The 25,672-nt window shown below is 39.0% G+C and overlaps 1 long non-coding RNA gene across 1 annotated transcript; it reads left to right on the top strand.

Moving 5' to 3' along the window:
• The first annotated feature begins 1,445 nt into the window (after positions 1–1,445).
• Positions 1,446–15,763, top strand: LOC135447249 (uncharacterized). The gene is made up of 3 exons (XR_010440042.1): positions 1,446–1,527; positions 14,385–14,471; positions 14,877–15,763. It is a non-coding gene; the product is annotated as an uncharacterized LOC135447249 (long non-coding RNA).
• Positions 15,764–25,672: the final 9,909 nt, after the last annotated feature.

The raw sequence follows: 25,672 nt of genomic DNA, 5'->3' as shown, positions 1-25,672 counted from the left end.
CTGAATTTCCCCTGTCTCAGCTTAAGGTAATTTCCTCCACTCCTCTCACTGTAGGTATGTTGGAAGAGACCAGCCTCCCCCTCCCTACACCCTCCTCTCAGGTGCTTGCAGAGAGTAGAGATGTTCACCCTGAGCCTCCTCCAGGCTAAGCAAACCCAGCTCCCTCAGCTGCTCCTTACAGGACATGTTTTGTCCTTTGAGGAGCAACAAAAATATATCAGGGCTCCTAGCTCTAAAGTCCTCGAGGTTGCTGCTAGGGTGAGATGATGTACCAGCCCCTTTTCTGCATTCCTTTTTTTGGAAGAAAATGTGCCTGCTAGCCTTGGCTGGATGGGAGCAGCAGCAGGCACCAGGCAGAGACAAGTGCCTGGACACTCTGTGGCACCAACCTCTGACTCAATCTTTGCCAAGTTCTCTGTGAGCAGGTAAGTGTGCCTTACATGCCATTTGATATTTCCTATCAGTTGAGCTGCCTGAAGGGTGCAATCTCTCCTTTTTTAGTTTTCCTGTGTAAGAGAGTTGGCAGATGCTCTTCCAAGAGACACAGTTTTCTCTTGTTTGTCTGGATGCCAACTGAAACCAGTTGGATGGCTTTAAATCTTTTATAAAAACAAGTACGTAAAAGCTTTTCTTTAAGGTGTCCAACTACCCACAAAAAGCTAAAAATAATAAATTCCCTCTTCTTCAGAATTAGAGCTTGTTCTCCCGGTAGGAGTGTGTGAAATTGCTTTATTGGCTTTTTTGTAGCTGCCTTCTATTGTCAGAAGTGAGGCCTGAAGATGGAAATGGACAGTTCAGGCATGCTTGGGGAGCCCAACCCCAAATTCTTCTCGAGTCTCAGTTGAGGTGGCTGTTTTTACTCTTTTTCTGTTAAAAAAAAAAAAAAGAAGAAGAATCAAAGCAATTGAAAGCATTTTATCACACACCCCCTCCCCAATTAATTTGTTCATGACAGCACATAAAGATGTGAATAATGAGGAGAAGTGTGTCCCTTTGAGGATGTGAGTGCTCACACCTGGTGATTTCAGCAGGAGACAGAGCAGAGCCAGAACAGGGATGAAGCACATACAGTTAAACAAATTATTAAATCTGAGTCAGGAAGATGATTCCCTCCAGGCCAGGTAGGGCATTGAATGTATTTACTGCACAAATTCTCATGCCTACAGTAATTTTGTTTCTTTGTAGTGCTGTATGCATGACAAAGGCTTCAGTTTGTTACTGGGTGTTGAAACATGTGTTATGGTGTATTTTAATATGCTGCTAAGTAAAATGATTGTAGGGGGATAGAATATAAGAAAGTAAAGATAGTGTAGAAAGTAATCTTACCCCTAAGGAGTTGCAGCTGGGCCAATTATCAAAGATTAGGAACCGGCCTGCCATTAACAGGCCACAGCTGTAACCAATGAGAAGAAGATGCTATAAAAGAGAGGGGTGGCTGGTTGGGAAGGGAGTTGTAGTCTGTTGGTCACTTTGTGAAGAAGAAAGAGTCAGTGCTCTGAGGACCTGCCCACAAGAAACACCAAGAAGGTCTGAAACTTTTCCCATAAGGGATAGCAGTATGGAACCCCTGCAATAAGATGGCAACAATGGTTTTCCTTTAGGGAGGGTGTTTTTTTACCTCAAATATGTGTTATGTATTCTCTTCAACTTGCTGATGGAATTTTCTACTGAATGAGGTATGGTCAAGGCATCAGGATTTAATTCCAAGGCCTGTCAACATTTGAAATGACTAAACAATTTAATTTGCTCATCTGAGAAGTTTAAGGATATAATTCCAGGTGATCATGATGCATCTTTGGCTGCTGCTGAAACCCTAGTTTCATAATTGCTAATTTAGGTCATTCAGCCTTATGGTTTCTGAGAGCCTCCTTCCTTAGAAAATAATTATTTCCAGGGATATGCAGAAGCTAGGGAGTCAAAGCTGCAGCTGATGACTGACTAGGTTTAGCAGTAAGTTTATATGCATCATTTCCTCATTAGTAAGCTGTGAGGGAGCTGAGATACACAAGCTGCTGTATCTCCTTGCCTCACAGGAATGATAGAAGCATTAGAAATCATGAGAAAAACATAAGCATAAGACCCTCTGTGTTGCACTGGATGTCCATAACAAATTTCAGTAGTTGTGATACTTGAAATGAAAGAATTTTATTTAAAAAATTGAAATAATCTAATTTACCAAGTCAGGATTTGACCAGGACAATGGACTTGAGTCTACTAGTCTACAGTACCAAAAGAGGACTACTTTTGGTACTGTCATAACACAACTGCACAAGATGCCATTTAACTCTTCACCTGGAAAATGGCATTTTGATTTACATTCTCTGCTAAATTCAACTTGTGGCATTGAATCGCTGAGAGCAGGTAGGTGTTACAAGTTACCATGGCACCTCCTTGGTGATTTCCACTTCATGGTTCCCTTGAGCAGCAGTACCTTTTGAATTTTTCACAAACACTGCATCCTGGAATGGTGTGTTTGTATTGTGTCCCTTTTTCAATTTTTCTTTTAAGGTACAACACCAAAACTGAGTTTTTAAGCCTGAATGTTTCTCTTTGAAGACACAGCCTTGAGGTGTGAAACATTAGCAGCTCAGACAGGTGCTGGGGCTATTTGCATTGCTCGTTCTGTCCACCTCTGCAGCACTGCTTGGCAACTAACGTGGGACTAAGTAATACTGCTTGGCAGTATTTTGGGGCATCAGCAGCACAGAGGTGTCTTGACATAGGTGTTCTTGTGTTTAGGATTGAATTAAAGTTTCATTCTTCATAGAGAAGGTGTCATAGAGGTTGCTTGCGGCTTTCCAAAGGAGATGGGCAGCTGAGCTGTTCAGAAGATAAAAGCACAGTTCTGAATGATTTGTTGAGCAAATGACTGTCTGTGCCTTCAGAGTGCAGCAATATCATGTCTGACAATAGTGAAGTCTCACAAACTTAATTATATATCACAGTGAAATGTATAAAGCTGTTTACATTTGTACTCTCAAGGGCTTTTGGGACATTTTGAAACAGAATAGAAACAGATGGCACCTTATAGCTGTTACATTTCAGGGTCTTGCTGTGTTTTCAGGACACACTAAGGTGATCAATGACTTTTTTTTTTTTTGCCATATAGATTCAGCTCTCTGCAGTCCTCACTTCTCTCTCTCCAGCTGGGGCTGACTTCTCTCTCTGTCAGGATGTGCTACAACTCAAGGGGGATTTTCATTATGTACACTCAAATGGCCATTTTTTCAATGGACATGCTATTTTCTCTGAAATCCTCTTTTCTTGGACCCTGTAGGAAAGCACTGGAGTGAGAGATACAATGAATTATTTATTGGAGTGACTGGGTCAGGTATGTGGCAGTAGTGTATTTCAAAACAGTGAAAAACAGTGTGCAGTGAATAGCAGCATTTTTATGTGATTTTTCTGCTTGTAGTGGCTTTTCAGTCTCTGAGAAGCAAAATTGAGAGTATGTATTGAAGTGGATGTTGGGCTGTTTTCCTGTTTGCAGACATGGCTTGAGCTTTATGTGCTCTTAAAGCTCAAGGCTTGGGGAATGCTTTTGTTCTGTCTGGCCTGGTACAGGCCAGCATTCAGCTCTGCTTGTGGCTTCCAGAGTAGCTCACAGCTGAGGAAGAGGAAGAAGAGCTAGGAAAACAAGCTGTGGGGAATCCAAGCTCAGAGAAACATCATCTGGACCTGGAATGTTCTTGTGGACTCCTCAGTGAGAAGGCCACTTGGGGGGACATGCAGGGGAGGATCCTGTCTATCAGGGACAGGGAATATGCTGGAGGTGTTCTGATCCAATTATTGCAAGTATTGGAGATGCCTCTGCCCGAATTAAGGTGCAAACAAGACCATATGCCAATAGCAAGGATGTTATTTAACAGTAATTATGAGGTAGAGAAAGAAATAGGGAAAAGAGAGAGTGGGGAGGGAGAAAGAGAGTGACAGAAAGCCAAATTAAGTTGAAAGATAGTCCCCGCTTCTGTAGATCCAGTAGTGTTCCACTTGTCCTGTTCTTCTGGTCCTCTCAGTGGTGAGAGTCCCACAAAACTCAGAGCTCATTGAGTTAGGATATGTTCAGGTGCAGGTGGGAATGCCCAAGCACCTTTCCTGGGGGTAGTTTGACATTGTGTTTTACAACACTGGACCTGTTGTAACATTTGTGGGTTGTGTGCAGTCCTCTGGAGGAAGGCCTCAGAAATGTGTCTGAGGAGCACTTCAGGGGTCTTTGATGGCTTGTGCACCCTTCTGAGACATGAGACGCCTCTCATGTGAATGTCATCTTCCCTTGGGATGATGAGGAGTTATACAACGAAGCTAGTTTGTATAAGAGAAGACAATTGGCACATGAAAAGCACCATCAGCGGGGTCTGCTTCTTATCTGGCCCAAAACTCAGCTTGTAATCTCTGGTGGTGGATGTTCACTTCCTCTGTTTTATGCAGACTAGAGGTTTTGCTGTCACCCTGAAAACTCTCCTGCTCCCTCTTGGTTTGTGGGGAAGAGTGTGGAAACCCAGACTCAGCAAATAAGTCTGTGGGCTGTAGCTTCCCCAAGCCTTTTTTATGTCTTCTTAGACCTGAGATAATTGGACTACAGAACCACCTTTGTTTTATCTCAGGTTCCTGTCAGGTGGTTTAGCTCATAGTCCAATTTCCCAAAATCCAGGGGGCATACTGGATCCATACACCCCAGGGAGGGGGGGCTTTGGTGGTGCAAGTGAGCAGTTCCTTCTTTGCACACTTTGCTGCCGTGGGCAAAGTCCTCTGGTGATCTTAACAGTGTTTAAGAATTATGATTTTTAAGCCTGATACAGGAGGACAAAGAGCACACACTGTTGGGAGGGTTCCTGGGAAGCAGGGAAGGGAGTCCTTGGGAAGAGACAGCTTTCCATTGATTTAATGGTCTAAGCCTTCAGTGCTGCATAGAGAAATAGTCCTTCTGATGTTTGTCTGGAGCTGGTGGCAGAGGATGACTTTTTAGCTTTATCAGAGGCTACTGGAGCTTGATATGACAGGAAAAAGGAAACCCTGGAATATGTATTTCCTTGGATCAGCCAATCTGCTCATTTGTCCAGGGTGTTAATTATTCCTTAAGGGGAAAAAAAAAAAGAAAATGTATTTGAAGACATTGTACATCCAGGTAGCACACAGCTGTCATTTATTTTTCATGAGAAAAAAAGGTCTATTTTTGTTCTTAAAAACCTTTTCACTTTCCTTCTTTTAAAGCACAATGACAGTTAATGATTAATAGACACAGTCCACACTGCTGCCAGCAGGAAGCCAGCATAAGTGTGGAGGAAGTCTAAATAATTGAAGGGAAAAGGTGACAGAGGCAGCCATTAGTTCTTCTGGATAAGAAATTCTTCATTGCCTGGCCATTTGCCCAAAGGAAAGGAAAAACCTACTGCTTGAGCAGCACAATCTGTAGACTTTATGATGCACTTCTCTTGGGGACAAAACCAGCAACTTGGATCAGTCTTTTTAAATTAATAAAAATTGATACAAAATCCCCTCATTTTTAATTGTCACAACACATTATTGGGCTTTCAACATAACCAGTTTGTCAGAAGTAACTGGGCAGCATTCCAGAAACAAACACCCTACAGCAGAATGAATGATATCACACTGGACACTTGCATTCACAGAGTGACTGCCCTCCTGGATGTCCTGGTCATCACAAAGGACCCTGTGTACTTGCAAAGAAGGCTGGTAATTTTTAGGACTGAGCAAAACAAAGTGTCAAATCTTGAGCAGAACGCTAGCTTCAGTAGTTCCACCAAACTGGGTGACAAAAACCAAAATTATTGAAAATAAATAAAAATTAAAGAAAATAAAAAGAGCAAGCTTTTTTTGTTTTCTGAATTGTGCATTCTGGAACTCTGTGTCATGGGCTTAAGTAGATAATATTATTTCATATTCTGACTGGGAGAATGAGGATTCTTTCCAGCATTTTTTGATCAAACTGTGGATTACTGTCTCATCTGACACTTTGCTTAATTTAGTTTCCTTTAATTTCTAGTCATAATTCAAAAAGTGTCATATCACAGGCTGTCCTATCTTCTATAGAAAAAGTTTTCTAGAGGAACAGTTAAATGTGCTCGTTTGAGAGGGTGGAAGCAGCAGTTACACCCAGCTCTAGATAGCATCATGTCTTGGACAAAGCTCTCCAGGCCTGTGGAGCAGCAGTAGCAATGGCACAGTGTGCCATGTGCTGGGGTGTGTTGCTGCCTTTCCCTTTGGTGTGATAACTGAGCTTTCTGTCAGCTGTGGAATTCTGGGATAAAGCTGTGGCAGCAGGTATAGAGAGAACCATTAAGCAAAGTGAATTTGATGTCCTTGACTGTGGCAGGTTTTCTTAAAACATTTGTGTCTACTACTCACCTTCCTCTTGGTGGGGGCTTGATGCCTCTGCTTAGCCCTGGTGAGGCCTCATGTGGTGTGCTGTATCCAGCTCTGGTCTCAGCACAAGAGGGACATGGATCTCCTGGAGTGAGTCTAAGAGGCAGTGAAGGGCTGTGAAGGTGATTAAGGAACAGGAGCATCTCTGCTGTGAGGAAAGGCTGAGGCAGCTGGCTGTGTTTAGCACTGAGAAGAGATGACTGAGAGGGGACCTCATCAATGTGTATAAGTGTCTGAAGAGAGGGTGTCAAGAGGATGGAGCCAGGCTCAGAGATGCCAGGCAATAGGACAGGAGACAGTGGGCACAAACCAATGAACAAAAGTTCCACCTGAATATAAGGAAGAGCTTCTTTAAAGTCACCTTTAAAGGTGATTGAGCACTGGCACAGGTTGCCCAGATAGATTTTGCCCACAGTCCTGACTAATGTAATCTAGAATGACCCTGGTTGAGCAGGGAGGTTGCACTGGATGACTTCCAGTGTCCCCTTCCAACCTTTTCTGTTCTGTGATTATGTGATTCCATGAACTGGAATTTTTAATGCTTTTTCATGCAGGATCTCCTGAAAGTTCTTTAAAAATATCTATAAAAATATAAGGAAATCTACCAAGTGCAAGCTTGCACTTATTCTTTTGGTGAGGAGGATATTTTCATTGCACAACTTTTTTCTGTACAGGCATTTAGGTATTTACACATGTTCACTAAGTGCTCATCAAATGGAGGTCTCTGATTTTGTATAACAGTAATGCTCTTCCAACTGAACTTGATGTATTCCAGAAAAGTTCCAAAACAACATAAAGGAGAGTAGTAGAGGTTGCCCTTTAAAAGGAGTTTTAAATGAAGGGGAATCATAAAGGTATGTTTGATTCTTTTTGCAAAGGAGTCACACTCATTGATAGTAGTAGGTACAAAGGCTGAAGAGAGAATCTGGAGTTAAAGGATTTTATTTGAGCGCATAAGATAGTACCCATTCCTTGGATAGCAATGAGAAGGCAAGACACAAAAAGAGAGAAAAAGTAGAAGCAAAGTAGCAAGCAAAGTCAAGCTAGAGAAGGTTAGGGAGGAGGAAGGAGGCTGTGGCAGGAGAAAGGTGGTTGAATGCACAGGAGTAGGAAGAGCTGCACAGTCCAGACCCAGAAACATTTAACTTATTTACAGACAGCCCTTATGTTGTGAATGAAAGTCAATTATATATTCTGCTGCTTGTTTAAATCTGACAGATCTATAATAGTATTTCCTGGAGGTATTTTGCCTTCAGAAACTCAGGATGTAGCAGCCGCCTTCCCACAGTGACAGTCAGTGTAGGAAACTGCAGAGAGGCCGTGTCCTGATCCCACCACTATTTCCCATCTGGTAAGGTTGAGACAATCTTCCTTACCCTGCTGAAAAACGTTGCAGCAAAAGGCAGTTTCAGGAAGGTACCAGAGCAGTTCCCAAGGGAAGGGTCTCAGAGAGGAGTTATAGAAGGATGTGAGGCAAAGAAAGCACTTTGAAGGATGAAAGGTGAGGGCAGCCTGAGGACCTAACTTGGGAACATCCAGATGTTACAGAGGGGGTACATCTGGTCTTGGTGGAGAATGAATCGAAGACTTTTGTTGGATTGAGTTTGCTGAAGCAAACCTCAGGTGATTACTGTGATCTTCTAGAGGAGGTGGAATATAACTATTTCTTTTGAGAAATATTTTTTATGTACATAGTTTGTGTATTTAAGCTATTACAGCAGTTGTCATGCTATTCCTAACAGAACTTAATTACAGAAGAAAGGCTTCATTTTTCTTCCTCAAATAAGACATAGTAAGTCTTCAGAGATTCTCAGTGGGACTGCGGAAAAAGTAAAAATCATAAGTGATCTGTTTTGATTGCTACTTCCATTATGTTTCTTTTCTAATGCTGAGGATTTTCCTAAAATTCTAATATCTTTGAATTTGATACATTATTTCTAAATATAGAAAATGTGAAAACTGCAAGAACTATTGGTAAGACTGCTTGTATATTATGCTTGGTGAGGATAGTTTTCATTAAAACCCCACCATATTTACGAAAAACTCAGAAGCTGATTTATTAAGTTTCCTGGGCACTCTGCAGTTCTCAATGAATATTTTCCTGAGCTCCTGTGACTTCCATAAGTCTCCTCATTTTGCACAAGAGATATTGATGTATCAACTAGTTTGCTCAAGCTGATGAGAAAGTCTGTGTTAGAGGCAGGTAGTACCAGATTTCAAATTCAAAACTAGTATTTTAAATGCACATTTTAAACAGGTCACTGCTCAGATGGATCACCATAGTAATTGCAATTTGACTTCCTTACATGAATCAGATTAAAGCAATATTTTCAGTGCATCAATATACTTAACTTATTCTATTATCTTGTGCTTGTTTGAGGTAGAAAAGGTGCTGCAGGTGCCTTCAACTTTCATTTTTTTTCAGTTGGCTTGAAAAGAGTTTAATCAAGTTTTATTCACTAAAGTGTATCTCCATCTTAAGAGCTCTCGTACTGACAGAAAGGTCAATGAAATCATAAGGGAATGATCAATGTTTCCATTCCACATCCATGCTGTAAAGTTTTAAAGAATCTTCTATTCTATCTGCTAGCAAGAACTTCCTTGACATTTCTCTGAAGAAAAGGAGAGTCTCTTTCTCTGTTTAGTGGGAAACATCTGTCTCTAAGCTCTCAGCTCTAGAATCAGATAAGTAGGCGTAAATGTAGGCTTTTCAAGATGTGCTGCTGGTGCACAGATGTGCAGGCATTAATATGGTGTTAGTGAGCAAGGTCACTGATCAAGGCTGGGTCCTTACCCTCTGCAAGCATATGATGATGAAGGTTTTGTTCAGATAAGAACTGGACAGGAACAGTCCTGTTTTCAAAAGTTACAAAGTAAATTGTTTTAAAATATCTGTGCTTTTTTCAATATTAAAATTGCTTGCTACACTTTGGAGATATTCTGTGAACCTCTAACCCTTGTCTAGTTCGTATTGGCCAGGTACTGAATTCACTGAGGAATGGTCTAAAATGGCAGGGCTTGTGTTGGATAGAGGTAGGGGTTTGAATTCCCAGCTCCACTGCAGAGCCAGTCTTGGGTTATTTATTGAAAGATCCACTCTGAAAATGTGGACCTTGAAAGAGCTGTGCTCCTGTCTTTGGGAAGGTCCTGGGGATAGGCACACCATGGAGGGATTTTGATTATGCTATACTCTCTATGACCTAGAACACTCAAGCATTTGGCAAAAGGTTGTCAAGTCCAAGATATTTTTAATAAAAGTCTGTGTTCCACACATTGACATTTTCTGACAAATACTCATCCGAACATTTCCACTGAATTTAATTCCTAAGTAACAGAAGCCATAAAATTTCACCAAGCAGTCCTCAACAATAGAATGTATTTGGGTCAAACTACAGCATGCATCTCCAGTGCTAAATTAATATCCTCTCTATTGTTAGTCCAGGCACCTCATAGCTAGTCAAAGCATGAGATAAGCTGATATTAAAAATTACTGAGCAGTGGCTAAGACAACCAGAGAAGTGTTGGTATATCATGTAATTATCTTGATACAGAGGTGACTCTGTTATTACTTAATCAACTTACATATTTTATATAGGGAAAGCCACTGTACTATGACTATTATTTACATGCCTTTGTCTAGTCAGAATCAAATGCAAATTTTATGAGAAAAGTAACCTTGAAATGTCCAACAAAAAGTATTTAGATTACTCAGATATTCAGAATATCTGAATGTTATGAACAAGGATGATTCTCTATTGATTTAATTATAAATGGGGGAGGGGGCATAATTTAAACATGTTTCCTTGAAGAACCTAAAATCAGATTTTAAAAATATTCTTATAGTAGATAACTGTAGGTTTTGTTAGGATTTAAGCTTAAATTCCATATTGTATTATCAGCACCATATGGATTATCTTTGACTCACCCACCTAGACACCACAAACTGTTGGTGACAACGTCTGGAGCTCCTGCTCTGATTCCATGTTAGATTATTTTAAAATAGAGATAGCAGTGTTTCAGACGTACCATCCATGGATGTGACTCTGCTGTGGGAGCACAGTGACATAACAGTACAGCTACTTTACTGCATTGCTGGAGGGATAAGATTTTTAACACCTGTTCAGATATGAATGATACATTTACTCCTCATATCTCTACACTGAAAACTCATTTTGCTCTGAAGATAAAAGTAGTTCCTTCTGTCAAATCACCAAATGCCCCCATTTCCACCCAGGAACCTGCTGACCCCTCAGAAGCAACCCATTCCTTCCAAATTCAAATCATCTGTTTCCAGATGGAAAAGGTCCATGCACTGGAGCAAAATTTTGATGGAAGTGATTAGACTAAAGCTACATGCATGCCCTGGCTGCCACATTTTCAGATTGCCCCTAATATGTCAGTCTGTTTAGAACAGATACTTACAGGGTAGTTGTAGCTCTCCTGTGGGAGGAAAAAGTGTTTGAGCTTTTTATGAGAAGAATGTCAGCCTTATTAAGAGGTAGCAGAACAGGATGGAAAAGGTTTATTTAGTGTCCAGAGAGCAAGTGACAAATATGAAGGAGGCCAAAAACCAGGTGAAAACCTGGCTTGATCCCAACTTGGTTTTTTACTGTGTCATATTTTTCATTATGTACTTGGATGACTCCAAATCTAGTATGTGGTGACACTGTGTGCTCTGGTAGGTACATAGGAATGCGGAGTTGGGTTATAGACAATGCTCAGAGACCAGCCCTGGGGAAGGACATATAATCCCTACACTAAGGAAAATGTGTTTCTTCAACATATTCTGGAGTATGTTCTGTTTGTAGCAGGACAGACCAAGCCATCCATATATAATATGAAAATGCCTGCTAGGGAGATATTCAATCTTTAGAAGTAATTAATACATAGAAGTCCCGAAAGCAGAGTTTAAGAGGCTATGATGTCACAGACAACTTTTATGAGAAATCCTTTCCTTAGGATTTTTCCTCCTGAGAAGCTGAGAGACCTCAGGAACAAAATGCAAACATTGATTATCTGCTGGTGTGGAATGGAACAGGTGGATCTGTGATTGGTCTCATAGAGTTGTTTATAATTAAAGGCCAATCACAGTCAGCTGGCTTGGACTCTCTGTCTAAGAAGCTTTTGTTATCATTCTTTTCTATTCATAGCTAGCCTTCTGATAAAACCTTTTCATCTATTCTTTTAGTATAATTTTAATATAATATATATCATAAAATAATAAATCAAGCCTTCTGAAGCATGGAGTCAACATTCTCGTCTCTTCCCTCATCCAAGAGCCCCTATGAACACCGTCACACCACAAGAATGTTTCATTCTCCTAGGAACGCATTTGCTATTATAAAATCAAATTCTTCATGTGGACACTCAAGTTTCTTTCATGATTTTCCTACTCTAAAGAAAATTTTGGATATGAGGATTTTGTTTAGAAGTCAGAATGCTCTGAAGAAGATAAGAGGGAAAAAAAAAAGCATTGGCAAACTTGATGCTGTTAAGCTAAAGCATACTGTGCAGATCTTCTGTAAAAAATTGGCTCCAGAACTTACTGTGCTCCTTAAATTAGGTCTGTAGTAGAAAGAAAAATTATTTGCACTGTGAGTAAATTAATTAATTTCCTGTTCTCTGAGATATGCTTATTGTGGGAGTGATTCTTCAGTGTCAGTTTAGCCACAATATTTATATGTGTCTGTACACCTCTTCAGAGACAGAGCTGGTAATCCATCCTGTTAAAGGCTTAAATACTTCTTTGATACTAAAATATTTTTCTTTATTCCATAAATATCTGGTACCACTGTAGTGGATATACTGCCTAAGGTGACAGTGAGCTACAAACTTGGAGCCAATGGGCAATGTTAAAGTGAGCCTTTTGCAAAGCAATTAATGTGATAAAACTTTTAGAAACACATTCTATAGGCTTATAAAAAGATCTGTCAGCATTGCAGATACCTGGCAAAAGTTTTTGATTCCTGTAGTTGGCTTTAACACCTATAATGGGATATTTTAAAAAAGTTTCAGGAACTTTCAGCAGTGCTGATCCCAGCAGAACAGCGAATATGGTACTGTACAGAACAAGCACTTTTCTGAGCGTTCATCCATTGTGCCTTGACCCCAAACCCAGCTGTACTGGCCTCTGCAGGGACTGTGCCCTTTAGATTTACCTGAAACAGAATTACAGACTAACTAGGTATGTACTGTCCACTTAACCATGGCTCCTCTGTAGGGGAAGAAGGGGACTTTCTTTTGAGAAGATCTCATTAAGTGCAGTGGATGTTGGTTCAAAGTCTGAAAGTACCTCATCTCTTCCCTTCATGCCTAACACCTGAAACCCAAGCTAAATACTGCACATGGAGAAAATGGCCTCTCTTGATTTTTCTTGCAATGGGCAGAAATGCACTGGGTATACAAATGCATTACTTTGTATGGTCAGGAGAAGGTTACTTATATCTGATTTTTAAAAATAAAATACAGAGTGTCAGTAAAAGTAGCATCATCCTGGTAATTGTATTCACATACTAATAAATGCACTGTGTGCTTGCTTCGTACTAAAATACAAGCATCATTTTAAATCTGTCTCCTCATTTAATTTTTCTCTTTGTAGTATGGGCCAGAGGAGCCAATATATTCTTTTTTCATCCAACAGAAATTCAACAGAAGTGAACAAATGGCATTTCAAAATGCTATATTTACTCTGTAGGATTTTATATGAAGAAAAATATGTGGATGATGTCACTGTCAGATTGCTGTCCCATGTAAGACATGAGGACAAGTTGGACAAGATAATATTTGTAAAATACAAGACAAATGTTATTTCAAATGCATGCTGATATTTATTGAGGTCTTGCAGAGTCATCATTTGATTTAATTCAATATAAAGGTCTGTGATAAAAACAATGGCAACAGCAGCAACTCTTGCACTGATGCTCTTGTTGCTTTGGGGATTTTAGCAATATTACAGAACAATTGCCAAGGAAGAGAAAAAGCCTGGAGTACTGAAATAGTGATATTGCACCAGAAGAAAATAAAAAGAAAATGGCAACTTTTTACAAATCAATATTACATTTCAGTTGGAGGGGGGAAAAGGGTGTTAGCATGTCTCAGTATTTATTTGACACCTTATGTATTTAAGGGGACATTTTAATTCTCTTCATGATATATCATCTGTTTAGAATATATGACAACACCCAAACTGGTAGTCTAGGTGTATTTCTGAATTGAAACTCATTAAACCTTTTTTATTTTTATTGTTTAAATTTGGTGACCTTGGCCTCTGTAGAAGACTCTGCATAATTTAGTTTTTTCTTTAGTGTCATACAAACATACATTAAAACATACACTGGTATGACATAAAGGATCTGTTGCTGACTTTTGAATGAATGAATTTTAACTCAATACCTATGGTGTGTCATTTACCAGCAGATAAGCCAAAATTTGTGCTGTTTAATTCACCAAGAGGTGGCAGCCTTCACTCAAGTCCCTCCAGACTTGTTCCCTGATAGAGGTTGACCAGATGTGTGTCTGGCATTGACAAGGGTGTACAGTGGTTGGTGAACATCTGAGACGGGTCCTCAGACTATCTGCTATTGGTGTTCTGTAATATTGACTAATAATAAGTGGGAAAGGACATAAGGTGTGTCAGCTCTTGTTTGTTATAATGTTTTCTATGCAGCTTGTATGGACAATCTAACTGGAAGAGTTTTAGGTAGGACTCTTGTGGGTTAGTTTTCTAAAAAGTCAGATATTCAGTTTAAACAATCATTTGGGCTGTCATAATTCACAATGAGAGAAAATCTCCTCTACATTGCATCCTAGGAGTCTTTAGGATGCATGAATTGAATAGCTGGTTAAACATGCCCATCTCTCCCTGCAGGCTGTGGAGGAGGTAACTGAGGTAAACAGTTAAGAGTAGGTCTGAAATTGAAGACTGAAAGTGAGATGTCCTGAATATTTGTGTCTTTAAATTCTATCTGAAGGCAAGCATAAATTTTCATTTTTCTTCCAAGGTCTTGTGGACGTGTATGAAGGAAAGAAACCTAAACAACATAATCCTGCTGATCTTCATTGCCTCCTATTTACATTAGGAAAAGATGGTGAGAGAAAGCACATCCCATTTTTTATGGACATTTTGTACCTTTGAGAAGACAATTTTTTATTATTTTGTGAAGATTCCATAGAATTTATAGCTAAATAAAGTTTATAAAATGTTGTTAAGGCCAAAGAGTATCTGAGATATGACTACATATTGTGAGATCTTGATTTCTTATACTTTGCTTTGTGAAACATGCAACAGATTTGATTTTAGATTTTCTGACCTATGAGGATGAATACTGATACAAACCAGATTGAGATATGATGCTCTGTTTGTGATTTAATCTCCCATATGCCTTTTGGAAGCAGATAAGTAATTTCCATCATCATTTGCATTAATAAAATTCTGGAAAAACATGCTGGAGAATGATTTCTCTCTTGGTCATAACAGTTCTTGACATTTGCAGAATTCCTTTGGTAGCTGAAACAGAAACATCACAGATGAAGCCATGGAGGAGCAGAAGAGTTGGCACAGATAATCCAGAGGCAGTGACTGTAAGAATATCACAGCCATGTGGGTATGCTGCCAGTGTCTCATTAGATCCCAACACTCTTCCCCTGTTTCTGTGACCCCCCTGATGCTCTGTTATCACACATTACTGGCTGTCATGTCATTCTGGAGGTCCTTGTAAAGGTGATTTAAAGCACAGGGGGCAGTTGCCAGTTTTTAAACTGCTTGCCCATTCCCCAGTTTTAACAAGCAGTTTTGAGGAAAGTAGATGTATTTTATCTGTGATGGTGATGCTCCTTGTAGTTTTCTTATTTCTAGCGATAAGATCTGAACTGTGCATTTGTACTAAGAAAGATGTTTATAATGGTTTTAGTATTATTTGTGCACTTCAGAGGCTTCTTATTCTGACTGGAGACAACATATGCATGTGTTAGGCTATTCAAATAAATGAATGTCTGGGCTGGAATAGTCTGTGTAGGGATGAAAAGGAGAGGAAGGTTAAAAGCTAAATGAGATCATTCAGAAGATTTACAATCAGCTGTGAAAGCTGTTTCCCTGCACTAAAGCTAATCAAGACAATGAATTTTCATGTTTGTCTTGTACTGCAGAGGAAATTGAATCAGATGTCTCCTGGGGATTCTGTTATTATTTGGCATTCACACACTGGCACCCACATTTCTTCAGCTGCTGGCAGTGAGAGAACTTTGATGCACGCACAGTAACTAGGCTTCTTACAAGAAAGTGAAAAAACAACATTTCCCAGCAACCCCCGGTATATGTTACCTAATGCAGAGAGATCCAGCACTTAGATAATGAATGGGTTCATTCCCACCTGTTGGGTGGTCCCATTTTGTCAGCTGTGGGACAGATTTGGGGTTTCAGATCCCCTGTGGGCTGTGTTTTGTTCTCACTGCTCAGAGTAGGGGATATGGTTTGTACTGCAGGGCTGGGGATGGGCTGATGCTTGGGACTGGTGGCAAGGAGAGAAGGATTTGTACCTGCAGCAGCAGCCAGAGTGGTCCCCTGTGGCAAAGCACAGCTGGGGCAGAGACAGGAACACACACTGTTCAAGAATCATGCTTTTAATTTTTTTTTAACATAAGCCTGCTATTCTATTGCTGTTTCAGCTTTTTTTTTTTTTTTTCTTTTTGAGAAGGCCACAAAATAAAATGTGACCCTTTTAGTGCCTTGGGTAAAGAGAGAAACTACAAAGTCATAATTCAGCTGAGACTATAATATACATGCCCAGCTAAAGTTAAAGCTGGCTCAGGTCATCTGTTTTAGAAGATTAGTCTTGGTTGGGATTAACTCTCCCTGGTGCTAGCACATCATGTTTTGGTAGTTGAGACTTATTCAGTCAATTCCTTTCTGGTATCTCAAGATTCATAAACTATAAGCCAGTCTGGCTTTTCAGAATCTGCAAAAGGCTTAAATCAGTAAAAGAAGAGTATTCAGCAATTCCTGGAACATAAAAATATCACAGAATAACTGTCCTGTTTTTATTAGGTCCAGAAGATATAATGAAGACCTTTTTTTTAAACAAAATGAATGTGAGTTAGTATTTGATTTAAGAAAATATTTTCCAGATTGCAAAAAACAAAAATTTTCATAGATCATTTGAGGAAAGCTAAAAAAACCCCTCTGAGCTGCTACTTCATGAAAGGTAGTTACTCAATAAAAGGACTTTATTTAAAAAACAACGCCATTAGCTTGCTTTAAGTAAAAATGGAAATTGGGCAGGGTTTCATTAGAAAGAACTAAGCCATTGACATTCCAGCTCTTTCTAAGCTATAAAAGCTGCCACAGACTCATGGCATATGATGGCAAAGAGTCAGCCCTCTCTGCTGCCCCATGGAGCAGGTGTTCTCCATCCAGCTCCAGTGGGGAAATGGGCAGGCCAAGGGACACCTGTGCCTTGAAATAAGGAGAGGAAAGCTTGGCTGCTCTTCATGTGTTTTTCTCTGGTTTACTTTGAGTTCTTTGCCTCTCTTGCAGTAGGAAAGGTAATGGGAGGATTGTTTAGCTGATACTGATGTTTTTTGTTTTTCTTTTTAATGAGAAGTGCTCTAAGTGGGCTATAAGTTTCTGTCTGCTTGTTCCCTGGACATTGACGGATAAAAGGGTAAGTAGTGATTTGCTTTTCCAAGAGCTAAGGAAGAAAGAGAGGCAAAAAAATGTTTCTAGGAAAGGGCTCTGGATTTCTTTTTGAGAAAAGTTCTAGGAAGTAGGGTTAGAAAAAAAAAGAATAGAGGAATCTTGCAGGTGTGGTTGTGTTTGTGGTGTTATACAGCGCTTCAGCATATTTGGATTTTTAATTCTGAACATAGGAGAGATACTCTGTGACTGTTCCTGGCTGTTTGTGTAAATTGAGAGGGATTTCATGACTCCACTAGGAGAAGTTGGAGAGAAATGTAATTAAGTGTATAGCTATGTGAGAAAGCAAGCTGTAGTTTATTGGTGATGAAGGAGGTGTGATCTACTGTCTTGTGATGAGGAGTTTTCCATGGAAATAAAAGAGGAAGGAGGAGAAAGGGAGCTTAATAAAAGCTTTCTGGGTAAAGTTTTTATGATTTTCCACTTGGGATGAGCTCACTCCATAATGCCCTGCTTTTACAGGTGCACACAGGTGTAAAATGGGAATATGCAAAGTCTGAGGAAGTGCTTTCATGTGTTGTAAGGTTTGTAAAGTGGCTACTGAGGAGGAGTCATTCAACTGCATGTCTGATACCTTTCTCAGGTGATTGTGCTTAGAGGTTATTGCTCCACTTCAGAAAAAAAGTCTATACAGGGGTATGCAATACAGTCTGAGCAATATTTCTGTTTTGTGTGGGTAGTTATTTTTTTACTTACAGCAGCTAGAGCACTAGTGTAGTCAAGTTTGAAAAGACTTTCCTGTGGAGGTGCTTTTTGCTAATGTGCAAAATACTTTTCTTTAGTGATTGAAAGTATCTTTAAATTGTGAGATGTTGAACCATCTCTTCCTCCTCTGTATGCACACCTCATGCATCCTGGTTTGCTGCTAATATGGTGAGGTGAACTTGGATGTCTCTATCCTTTTACCAGAGAGGTTTGTGAAGTGAATTTGGCTCTCCAGGATGGTTGCATTGCCTTTGCATGTGGCAGGAGAGAAAGCAGATACTTTGTCAGGAGAAGATGAGGGGAAATGGGGGCTTGCTTGGTTTTTTGGTTAGTTAGTAACCACTGAGTTGTGTTGATGGGCTAATTATGTCTACCTGGTTGTGGAAATAAAAATTCTATGTCCTTCTTTCTCACTGTTCCCTCAATTCAGCACATTTTGCTTTGTGTTGAAGTCTAACTTTCCCTTGAGATAGACTGGAAAGGGGCATCTGTTTTAGATATCCTGGTTAAGTGCTGTTCTTGTCCTGCTTGCTCAGCCATACAGCAAGTGAAGCTTATGTCTGGGGGAGTGAGCAGAGATAGTGGTTTGCCTTTTGCAGCAGCTCCTTGAAGACTGACCTCTGCTTTTGTGGAAGGTGCTTCCCCATGGGGTAACAGTGAGCTGGGATGAAAGAGTTGCTCAACATCTGTGCAGTGAAAACTCTTTAAACCATCCCTTGATGGAAGGAGAATTGGTGACTTAACAACGCCTGAAAGTTGTTTATGTGAGTATAATGGAAACCCTAAGGTACATAGTAGCACTTAGGAATTTTTGGAGTTGCAAGCAGAACTTCCAACTGCAGTACTTCTTCCAACTCACAAGCTTTTGTCTGTGAGAGCCCAGCCCTCTCCCACACCTCTGCTATAGCTGCAAAATAGCTCTGTGTGGTTTACAGGTGTTGGAGCAGGGCAAAACTGGGCTCTCTTTCAGGTGTCAGACATATGCTCTTGCTGTAAAGGGGTGTTTAATGCTGTGATTTGCACTGAAATTAGCTAGGTGCTGATGCAAAGAGGTTCTCTCCCCAAATGTTCTGGAGGTACTTAGCTGAAAGAACCAATTTCTCACTGAGAGGGGGAGTGATGCCATTGTTCAGATATCACCCTGTCTATAAGGGTTAGATTATGCTAAAGCTGCCTTTCATTAAGTTGTATTTGACTAAATTACCCATAAAACTAATATTTGTTTCACCCTTTGTTCATCTCTTGCCCTGAAGATGCAAAGCATTGAAGTACTTTGGTATAAGCAGTGCTAACATTTTTTTAAAAGTCAGGGGTGAACCACAGTCAGTGCATCTGGAAAGATGCTTATTTCTACATTTGTTTTCTTATATTAAGGTATCTAATTGTGATGTGTAGTGATATTGATAATACAAAACTTTGCTTTTTCCCTGAAAATCCCCACGTATGCTTTTGGGAGGTAATTAATGCAAAAAGTAGGTCTTTCAATATGAAGATTATTTTCCCATTAAACTCTTGCTTGTATGATTTTTAAACTTCAGAACAAAGTAAAAAATGTTAGGTCTATCAGGGGATACCTGCCATAGAAGTGTGTGGTGGTGGTTTTTTTTGGTGGTTTTTTTTTTTTTTTTTGTGTAGTGGGAAGGGAGTGTAGGAAAATATATATTGCTATCTCATTAAGATTTGTTTATTTTTGCAGCAAGTGAAGTGAGAACCCTTTAACTTGTATCTTGCTTCTTGCCATAGCCACTCCTATGACTTTGTGTGCTTCCAAGATGTGAAACTAGTTGGAAACACTGCCTGGTCTAGATGCCTTCTCAAACAGGGTCCATGAAAGGGGAAAATTCTAGACCAAACTTCTGTTTGGGAAAGCTGGACATTTAATGCATGCTTACCTTGAAACCTTTTCTGGTCTTTAATGCAAAGTATTTAAAGGAAAGCAATGGCTCCAACATACTTTCAATGCAGTTAGCAACTCCAATAAAAAGAGTTAGAGGATTCATCTATAATCAGGCAGGACCCCAAGATCTGAATTGAAAGCTGCAATAACCTGAAATATAAAATAGGAATGAGCTTCATATAGTCATTTGTGTAGGTCTTAAACTGACAGAAATTTGAGTCTTCTATACATTCAGATCTCATTTTTAAGAAATGTCTTGTTTAGTACCTTTAGATGGTAGTTATGGATCTTATCTGCAGTGCTGGTTGATGCAGTAGTCACATCAGACTTGAACAAACAGGATATGTCATCTTTAGAGGATATTGGAGGAAGTCTCCTGAGAGAAAAAATCACAAGTAGGTATCATTTTGATCACTCTCATGGGTTACCATTGACAGGTATTCACCAGGAGTACAAAAATCACTGACTTTTCTGAAACAAAAGAAATCAAGTTACTTGAAGTAATATTATATGAGAAAAATGCATATTTTATTTGAGGAAGTACTCGCTAGACTGACCACTTTGATAGAGTGATTTTTGCAACATTCTAAAACTGAAAGTGCTTCTAAATTTTGATGCAAAAATGTATGATAGAGAGAAGCCCCTTAAATCACAAGAACTGATGTGCTGAGCAGGCATTGTGCTGGTCATGCAGTGATAAATCTTTAATAGCTTTTAAGTTTTCTCCAAATGAATAGACCAATTGTATTTCAAAGCATTCTTGAATCCTTCTAGTGAAGAAAACTGAAATAGGTCACAGTGACATTGACCTTTGAATAAAACTTAAACTTGATTTGAAGAGGAGCCTTAAGGCTCCTTTCCAGCTGTCAAATTTGACCTTTCATCATAGTCTGTTTTGTTTTGAACACAGATTTTCACATATCTACATATTCATGTCAAACTGATGCTCCTGATGTCAGTTACTGAGTCAAGCATTCAAAGCAGAATAGCAAACAATTGTTGGTAGCCAGCAAGCATTCTGCACAAGATGCAATCACCTAATACAGAGTAAAATCTCATTTCAGCATAAAACCTGTTGGGTATCATGCAAATGATAAGTAATGTGCAAGTTGGGATAAGTAGTCTTAAAAATAGCTTCAGGAGTAGAATAAGCAGTGTTTTACTTTTATTCTTGCTATGTGGATGAACTATGAAAGTTTGTGTTATTTCTGTCTCTGTAAGTCTGCTTTAACAGGACCAGATGGCAGCCCATGAATTGTGGTGTAGCTAGAGAGAAAATAGGCCCTCATCACAAGCAGCTAGTCATGAAAATTTAAGGGCTGTATTAGTCTTGATATAAATGGGCATATAAATCTTGAGTAAGTGTTGATGGGTATAATTGTGCTGGCTCCAATATACACTACCTTGTTTGCTAAACAGTGAATTAACTGAGGGTAAAGCTGCTCCTTCAAAAAGAAATGATTTTGTGTGAGCTGGAATAAAGTAGGTGTGCTCATATGTCTAGCAATTGAAATTTTGACTTTGTATGTTTCATGTTGTGCCAAGTTCACTGGTGGAAATTTTCTGATTTTTCAAGTTTGGCGTGTGTTTTTAGAATTCTAGCTGGTAAAACAGGGTTTCTGTTTGCCTAAGTGGGTTTTTATTGCAAATGTGAGCACTGAGATTCAATTTAAGAGTAAAATGAATATGTTATATACAGTGGACTACAACAGTAATAATCTGTAGTTACTATTTGATTTTTACTTAAATATTTTTATGGTAAACAATTGAAAGAAATTTGCAAGGATGTAATGTGGATTTCAGGTGGTTCTCAACCTTGTGTGTTCTTTTGTTCTTCTGTGTGAAGTCTGGATTTTATTTCTTCAGATTTCATGAATGTAGACACTTTTGCCCTTGCTGTGGCTCAGTATGCCATGTCCTGTGCAGCAAATCCAGAGTTTGTAATGAAAATGTTTGTTTTTCTGTCATTGGTAAGAGAAAATGCAATTGTGAGTTCTTTATACAGATCTGTTGGTGAATGTTCATTCCTGGTGGATCTAACTGGTTTGCCTTCCAAAGTGTTTTTTCTATGTTCCAAAGGGGTAGTGCATGAAAATCCTCTAAGAATTGCAATACCAGAGTTTAAGCCTCAATTTGTCAGCCTAGTGTCTGAGGAAGGAGGGTGAGCACAGAATTGGATTTTTACCTTTCTGCTGACTTCCCTGAGCCTGAAGAGACCTGAATTTTCTGAGACAGGTGGTCTTTGCCAAATTGAAATTGGCTTGGGTTCTAAAACTTTCCTCTTCTATCATCTAAGGCCTTGTAATGCCTGTGGAGAGTAAAATTGTAAGTATATTGCCTTAGTTTTATTCCCTCTTGGGAGATGTGCTGATTTTAGTCAAGGATCCATTAAGGAGGAAATAACCAGCTTCATGCTGCACATGATAGTTCACTAACTCTCCCTATAGGAAGGGTGAAATCTGAATCTTAAAGCCATATTCATTTCATATTCAGTATGAAATGCTGCCTCAGTGACACTGCTACCTGAAACATGTGTAGGTGAGTTATTTTCTTTAATGTTCTGAAACCACCAGAAAATTAAAAAGAGTATTCCTGTCTGTAGGGAAACCTATGAGATTAAATGAGTGTGCTTTTGAGCTGAAGGGTTACTGTATTTGATTTGCTTTTAAGATTAAGAGCAAAGACAGATTACCAAAGCATGTATGGTTTGTCAGCTGTGAACTGGCATCTCTGTGGAAGTGAGTTGGAAAGAACAACAGACTTGACAGAACAGCTCTCATATGCACAGTCCTGCCAGGGCCTCCAAATAAATGTGAGATCTCTGCAGGTAGGATTTGAGAGGTTTTAGAGCCTTATAACTTTATTTTGTTGTTTCAAATTGGAGCTGAAGCAGTAGTCCTCCCTGACCTTGCATGGATTACGTTGTAAGTAGCTGAATTTGGGGTTCTGGCTGGCACTGCAATGGGGTTCACTTTTCAGCTGCTTGGTGGTGGGAGACCAGTGACACCCCAGTTTTGTCACAAGCCAAACCAACTGGGTTTGCAAGCCATGCTGAGCTCTGTTTCTGATAGCTAGTCCAAAGCCACCTGCCATACTGACTGCAGATTATTAATTTAGGGTATGCCTGTATTGTTTTGTCTGCATCTGTCTGGAAAATGGTGTGTGCCTTGCACATGGCTTGCGTGCAGATCAAACGTGAGCTTAATACAGTGACCTACTGAGCTGAGGAGGAGGAAGGAAATAAAAAGAAATGAGAAGCTAGTGATCTACATACTTTGGAAAGTAGCACATTTGGACAGGGACACTCTATATTTAACAGGATATCAATCAAGAGGTCACTTAGGTGGAATTGTTTGTGGATAAAACTGTCCATGAACAAGGAGGAGAGCTATAGATGTAGTAGCATGAAAAATGTCATAGCTGTGGAAATAAATGCAGTTTCTGTGAAAAAGAATATGCTTGAGATCAAAATGGTCGTGTGCTTATTTAACTGATGATATGAAAATCAATTTATTGGATAAGGAAGCAAATAAAATGGGAATTTTAACTCTGAAGATCAGTAGGAATAAATGGTTTTAAGCTCTATTGCATAATTCATTATTTCACTGACTCATTTTGTTCAGGAGTTAGGAATCTAGAAGGATTATTGCATACACCACTACACTGGCTTTCCAAGAAGAAACAAGTTCTGTATAAAGACAATATAGTGGAAAATTTAAGTGCAGCTGTAGAAAAGGAGAGTTATATTAATCCTTTTCTGTTGCAAGTAAACACTTGTATAAACTGAAACACTTATTAAAAAAGTGCTAATTAGCATTTCAGTTCCTCTTCAGGAAAAGCAATCACTTATCACATCTAATATGTTATAAATAAACTGGTGAGAAATACTTATACTCTTATTTACAGTGAAATGCATATTTTGACTTGTGTTTTTTCAACTGGGAGCTGCTGCATCACTATAGTCCAGCATAGTCAGAGCTTTATTTTTTAAAAATCAGCAAAACACAGTATCTGGGTGAAAATATGTGACTTAAGAACAAATTATTATAAAAGAAAGTAATCTAAGAACTAATTAATATTGTAACTAAATTTTTAGTATGGCCATAATCATGAGAAATATCAGTTGTCAGGCTAGTTCTTGTCCCTATCAATGTAGAATTAAACTTCCATGTTAGTTGTTTTTCTTGTCATAAAAACCCCAATTTTTAGGCACTAAACAAGAGGTGTGGGGAAAAAAAATAAAATGTCCCTTTTCACTTTTTTGTTACAGTTATATATAGCATTTGAATATCATGCAAGTTTAATCTTTAGGTTGTATGAAGCAGTGCTTGCATTCTACATTTGAAATGGCTTCCAAGTGACTAAACCTCTTCCTGATATTTTCTGCTGTTTTTGAAAGGATAGATGAATTAACATTTTAAAATAGGGAATGAAGCCATTTCTGGACTACTAGGTTTTAATCAAACCCCAGGAAATGCATTTAAAGAGATTTTGGATTGCTGTATCTATTTTTTTTTTTATTGGAACATAAATTCTTCTCCTTATAGACCTGTGAAGAGCTATATTTATGCTATACATATTCATGTTCATTTTCTCTTAAACTATGTCAAAGAATGAATTATTTTCTTACAGGACTTGTTTTTAACTTTAACCTAAAAGCTATTCTTCACAGATGACATCTATGAATTTGAGCGTTTTCAAGATGGAAATGAGAGTTCACTGAAGATTTAAGATGACAAAGGGAGAACTGTAGTATTGCTGAATAAGGAATGTATTACTAGAGATCATGAGCCTGGTCCTTCATTTATTTGCACCTGGTAGTCTTTAAATTAGAAGTTGAAGTGGGTATTTGCCACAGTTGCCTTCAGTAAGTTCTTGCTTTGAATAAGTTTGCAGTCTGTCTTCACAGGTAGTAGTGTTTACATGTGTTCATGTAAAGTGATTTGTGCTGCATGTAAGTAAATCTAAACAAAGTATTATGACAATTATGGCATTTTTCTAGTCAAAACTGAATGACATCTTCCCCATTACTACTGCTAAGTCCCTCTTAGTAGCTAGCACCTCCCTTTGCTGTAAATTGCCTGCTCTGGTGAGTTTATTTAGTTGTGTCTGTGATTCCTAACGTGGCTGTGTCCTGAATCATGTTGAAGACTAATAAAATTAAGTAGCAATGCCAAGCTGCTTTTGAATGAGCAATTAGTTCTCCTTGCCTCTGCTGTACCCATGACTGTGTGCAATATTTTCCCAAGAACTTATTTATGACTTGGTTGTGATGAGCTCATGACCTAATTTTAGATATGATCAGCTCTTGTAACATTATATCCTTAGTATAACTGCAGCTGCTATTATTTCTTTAAATGACAGTTTTTGAAGAAGCTTCCTTCCTGCTGGATATCCTATGTATACACCATATTCTTGGGAGGTTTTGACCTTTATGAGAGCTCATAGACCATACCAAGTGTGGGGCTTGGTTGTCAGCTGGGGTTAAACCATGACACCTAGTCAGGGAAAGGATCAAATATTGGTCATTTTATGTTCTATTTGTGATCTCAGTAAGTGTTTTTATTTTATTTACGTGTAATGTGTTTCTGCAAGCAAACTGAGTTTGCAGAAAATGTAAATGGCCAAGTTCCCATTTGAATGTGGGTTTCATGCCTTCTTGTGATTAATTACAAGTTGCGATGTGATAGAAATTTCCCTTAGAACTGGGTAACAAGAACAGCACTCTACTTTTCAGAAATGTATGAGCAACTGTTAAATGTTTATAGCCTAATGGCATTGTGGCTGGGATGTCTCCAAAAGTACTTACAAATACTACTTGACATGGAGGCAGAAGAAAGGAGAAACCTTAGCTGTGTGGAAGTCAAGTAAGGGTCAAATAGATGAAAGGACTTTTAGAAGAAATAAAAATAGAATTATCTAAAAGCAGCAGGCTTGCCTCTTTCCATTAGCTTTTTTTTTTTTTAATGTAGAAAATGCATCACTACTCTGCTTGA

This window comes from Zonotrichia leucophrys, chromosome 4, assembly GCF_028769735.1.
Source record: "Zonotrichia leucophrys gambelii isolate GWCS_2022_RI chromosome 4, RI_Zleu_2.0, whole genome shotgun sequence".
Classification (NCBI taxonomy): Eukaryota; Metazoa; Chordata; class Aves; order Passeriformes; family Passerellidae; genus Zonotrichia; species Zonotrichia leucophrys.
This window is presented reverse-complemented; position numbering and strand designations above follow the sequence as displayed.